This window comes from Oryctolagus cuniculus, chromosome 5 (assembly GCF_964237555.1).
Source record: "Oryctolagus cuniculus chromosome 5, mOryCun1.1, whole genome shotgun sequence".
In the NCBI taxonomy this organism is placed as follows: Eukaryota; Metazoa; Chordata; class Mammalia; order Lagomorpha; family Leporidae; genus Oryctolagus; species Oryctolagus cuniculus.
In genome coordinates this window covers 71,919,260-71,924,773 of record NC_091436.1, presented here as the reverse complement: position 1 = coordinate 71,924,773, position 5,514 = coordinate 71,919,260, and the positions used below count along the sequence as shown (strand labels likewise).

The 5,514-nt window shown below is 42.6% G+C and overlaps 1 pseudogene; it reads left to right on the top strand.

Moving 5' to 3' along the window:
- The first annotated feature begins 932 nt into the window (after positions 1-932).
- Positions 933-2,629, top strand: LOC103349916 (myb/SANT-like DNA-binding domain-containing protein 7; annotated as a pseudogene).
- The last annotated feature ends 2,885 nt before the right edge of the window (positions 2,630-5,514 follow it).

Genomic DNA, 5,514 nt, shown 5'->3' with positions numbered 1-5,514 from the left:
TTTCTATTTATTTGAAAAGTAGAATCACCGAGATAAGATGAGACACACACACACGCACACATACACACATACACACACATTCAGAGAGAGAGAGAGAAGAGAGAGGAGAGAGAGAGCAGAAAGAAGAGAGAGATACCTTCTATCTGCTGTTCACTTCCCAAATACTTGGTACAGTCAGCATTGGGCCATGCTGAAGTCAGAAGGTGGGGACTCCATCTGGATCTCCCAGGTAGGCAGCTGGGACCATCACCTGCTGCCTGCCAAGGTTTTCAGTATCAGGAAGCTGGATTAGAAGTGGAGGTAGGACTTGAAACCAGCACTGCAATATAGCATGCAAGCACCCCAAGGAGTGGCTTAATTGCTGTGGCATAACACCTACCCTCATTTTCCAGATTTTGTAAAAATGGAATTACATAGTATGTATTTGTTTTGGTCTATACTCCTACTCAACATAATTATTTTTAGATGGATTCATAGCATTGACTATATCAGTAGGACATTTCTCTTTATGGTTGAATAGTATTCCATTGTTTGGATATACTACCATTTGTTTGTCCAATCATTTGTTGATGCACATTTGAGTTGTTTCCAATTTTCAGATATTATAAAAATGCTATCAGCATTTCATATACAACTCTTTAATGGATATGTATACTCCCTTTCTTTCCTCTGTTTCATTTTGTTCCCACTCTACCTTAAAACCAAGAAAGATACATTAAAAGGATCACTTTAGATGTTATTGATCCTGTGTTGGAATTAGCTAATTGCTGGAAGTGGACTACTTGATTGGCATGCATTAAGGTGAGGACAATAAGAAGATGGTGCTGCTGGGGAACATGGAGTCTCCATGGTACCTGATAGGGCCCTTCGGCAGTCAGTAGCCGTGCAACTGAAGGACCCCTCGTTTCTGCTCTTGCTCACCCTGATGCCTCATGGCGGCTGTCAGAGCTCACCTGGGCTATACTTCAGCCTGTGTTTCTGTCTATAAGGATGACTGGGCTGGCATGGTTGCAAATGATGCATGTGACAGAGTTACTCCAGCTGTTGTTGCTTATTCTGACAATGAAGAGGTTGTTGGACTGGCAGCAAAACAAAGTAGAATAAGAAATATTTCAAATACAGTGATAAAAGTAAAGCAGATCCTTGGCAGAAGATATATGGTTATACCAGGTCAAAGCCTTGCTTTGAAGCATTTGGCCATTTGTGAAAGAACCAGTCCCTTTGTGACCCAGCCGTTAAATTTTTGGTTCAGAACCTACTCTGGGCAAACTCAAGTAGGGTTTTCTCTGTCTTGGCCTCATGCCTGTTTATGATCTATCTACTCACAGGTAACCCTACTTAACTTGCTGCCAAAATTGTCCTTACAAACCCTCCCTGTAACTCTCATTCCCCTGTAGCCTTCCAGCCAGACATATGGTCCTTGGACTGGGCTTCTCAGCAATTAGCACTCAGAGGGAAGAATTGGCAGGCTCCTGGAAATACATGGAGAGCACACCAAGTTTACCCGCACCTTCAAATTTGCACCTTGCTGCCTGGGAGCCTGCTTCAGTAGCCTTCCTTTCCAACTCACTGTGGCCAGTGCCAATAGCAGTGCAGGGTCCAGTGGTCCAGATAGGGGACATGAACTCTTCTATCCATGCTAGGGGAGTGAGGGTACATTCAACACTTCCAAACTGCATCATAATGCAAAGGTCTACCAGTCTGTGCCTAAGCAAATGCAACAGAAAGGCTTCCTCCGTACAGAATGTCAGTGCCACTCAAAGTTTAAAGTTCTGAAGGAAATATATTTAAAGGCCTATGTTGTCCATGCCACAAGTTTGGGTGATCCACCCCACTGTCCATTGGATCAGCTTCTCTGAAATCAGGTAATGATTGACCCAGGCAACGTAATAGAAGCTGCTGCTCAGGCCAAGCAATGTGATCAGAACTTAGTGGCCTCTGACAACACAGAGAAGGAGGGAAACCACCTTTCTGAAAGCAAAAAGAACTCAGGCAGTCAATTATCAGCCTACCTTGAAAATAGTTCAGGGAGCAGATGAGGATCGTCAGCTGAGAATGAGCGACCGGATGCAAGAAACCTTGAGGACTCCTGGGATGCATCCTCAGGTGCAGGGTGCTCTCAAGGGATCCCCAGTTGCAGCAGTCCCCACAACCTTTTCAGAGGTGCAGTTGCTCCCCGTCAGAGCAGCCTCATTACCAGAATGGGTGTGTCCAGTGAGCCCAGTCCCTGCACCAGCACCAGCTGAAACCCTCCCGGTGTAGCCTCCACACCACAGCCTCCAGTCTGCTCTTCTGGAGTTGATTTTGCTCCTGGAGGGGATAGGCCTTTGACCAGTGAGCCCTTTCCAAGGTGAGCAAGGCGAAAAAGGTGGTCACTGGCCAGGACTATTGTTAGGTGAGTTGACAGAAAACGGGAGATCGGCATGAGAACTTTCAAAGTGTGATGGAGAAGAGCTGGACTGGCTGATTGCTATTGATGAGGAAGCCAGTGCTCAGCAAGACACTGCCAATGAGCCTTGCAGAGATGCTGTCATCACAGCCCGACGTTTGGTGACAGCAGTGGAGGAGGCAACTGGTGCTTTTCAGCTAGGGCTCAAAAAAGAGGTTGATTTCAAATACCAACAGCTAGGAACTGATGACAGAAGGGTGCCTTTGCTAAGCTGAGAGCAGCCCAGTTCAATACTTGCCATGTCTGGCTCCTTTTCTGTCTCCTCAGAAAAAAAGAATAGATGAACTGTGAATGTGCAGAATAATAGGAATATACCTGTTAGTTCCTTTTCCCAGAAATCTTCACAAAGTGAAAGATCTGTCAGAAACGAGAGCGGTGGCCTACTAGAAAACCATGGAACCACGTCCAAGAGCTAGTTTGTTATGGCTTTGTCACTGATGTGAGACCATTTTGTTTACCCTGTCTACAACAGTTTTGTCCTCTGTAAAAGCGAGCATAGGTAATAACTCTTGGCCTGCCTACCTCACCGGGTTGTTGTGAGGCTCACATGGCTAATAGATGGGAAAGGGTTTAAAAGTTTAGAAGCACTATATACGTGTAAGTTATTAATGCATCTGACCTTGGCTGAGGGAAGGCCAGGGCAAGCACATTAGTTTACAAGATAGAGAAGCATGGTTGTGTACTATGAATCATTGTTCCAATCTTTACTAGTTTATCGTGACTCTTTCATAGAGTTTGAGAGCTTCATTTTTTAAATCCCTCTGTGGCTCTTTAGACAGTATAAGCACAACAAGTATTCATACCTTTATCAATTCCATTTTCACTGCTATGTCTCTGAATTGCACTGGGTAAGCACTCTGAGTAGTCAAACCATCTCCATCTCCTTCATGTTACTAGTTCGTAGTCTCCTGTCAATATAAAGACATGATTAAGGACTAACAGGAAGCCACAACAGTTTGTTATGGTTCATATTGGCTGTTTATAAGGTAGAAGTGTGAGTAAATTGTTCTTATTTCATATTATTTAAGTCCCTTCATATTCATAATTTATGTTTTTAAACATTGGTTGCTATTTGAACACTGGAAACAATGTACATTATATCAATTTGCAATCTGCTTTCAGCAAATTTTATTTTTTTCTGTTAGCTGCTTTTTTTTTTTTTTTGTCTAGTATGTTATACAGAGGAAGTCTGTATAAAACTTTCTAAGGTCACTTTTTCTCACAAGGCATAGATACAAGTTCATCTAGTCAACGGCATACAATGAAAGAGAATAGCTTTCGTTTCCCCTTTGGCTTTGGGAACACTAGAGGGTGGTGTGCACAGACACTTTTAAGTGCAAGCCCTCAACGAATATCCACTTTCTTTTCTCCCTGCCCCACTCACCCATCCATACACAGTGACTGTTTTTGGCAGAGATGAAGGTGATAAACTGTACTTTCAATTTGCTTTAGAAAGAAAGTCATTACTGGCCATCATTGAACTAACTTCAGGCTTTTTGCGGGGTTGCTCAGTACTTCTAGGAGATACAAATAGGAGTTCTTACTATTTGAAAAGCTTTCCTGTGATTTAGAAGCTGAGGGAAAAAAGAGTGGGGTGTGTTGGGAAAGGATTTTGCAGGCTTGGGTTCTTACCTAAATGTTGGACATACAGATAGGTGGAGAAATGGTCAAATGAGCAGTGGGACAATGCCTGGAACCACGAATAGGTGGCAAACAAGCAAGCTGCCCTGATGAATACATGATGGGCATATGAAGCAGCTGGCGTGGTAGAATACAGTGGAATCTTGTTAGAACTCCTGGATTCTAATTTTCAATTTGTTTCTTTAGGCAAACCATTTGCCCCTTTTCTGCCTGAATTTATCTCTTAATTGAAGGATTGTACTAGATGGTTTTTTTCCAGGTGACTTCCAGTTCTAAAAAGTTTTAAATAGTATCCTAAAAAATGAGTGCAATATTTGTCACAGCAGCGTATTAATATACGTAACTGGTAACAATTATATTTTGAGGAAGTATTCTATAGTATTAATGTTTATTAATATTCTTATTATCTTGGGAACCACAGTAAACACACATAACTCTTGCTTTAAAGGAATATATATTAAGTATTGAAATTGATATAAATTGTATACATTGTCTCCATTGTTTGTGGCCATTTTGTGAAAGCATGGGTATCAGTTGTTAATTAGATAACACTAACGCACATAAGTAGATTTTTCTGGAAAAGCAGGGAAGTTACTTGAAATCTTAGACCTATACTATATAAATCTATTAATGATAACAAAGTACATAAGGATTTATTTGAGATAAAAGAAATGCTGAAGAATACAAGTGGAATTAATGTTCAAAGGTAAGGTTGTTAAATTCCTGAGAGCTTGTTTGGAGGCTCTAGCAGGGGAGCGCAGCTACTCATATACCCTTGACCGAAGACCGGTCCTCCTCTAGCAGGGAAGGTCGTCCTTTTCGACCGAGCGCGCAGCTTCGGGAGGGATGCACATGGAGCGGTGAGGGAGGAAGGGGACACCCGCCTAGCCAGGCAGATCAGCCGAATCAACCCTGGCGATCCATGGGGTGACAGATGTCGCAGCCAGATCGCCCTCACATCCAAGATTGTTGAATTCTAATGAATGAAGTAACTTTAATGTGAGAAAAAAAAAGTGAGGGAAAGGCCCTGAAGAAGTAAACAGAAAAACATTGTCAAGTAGAGTGTAGTTGTCATAAGGGGAAATTCAAGAAAGCAAGCCCTAGGGGAATCCTGCCTACACTATAGGCCCTGCCCTTTCTACCTGCACATCCTTATGCAAACAAATCTGTTTACCATTCTTTGACTCAGGTGGGAAACTACTAACAATTGTCCCACCTACCTCACAGGGGTGTTGTGAGGATTAATGAACAGATGGATGTAAATACTTATAAATGTGTAAAGCAATACAGGGAAACAGGCTTGGGGAGGAATGTGCTATAGCAGTGAGTGCTGGTACATTCCAAGTTCATGGGCCTGCTGGCAGAGAAATCACTTAGGAGAAGGAGGAGACAGTGTTGAAAACCATGATAGGATTAACTCTGCC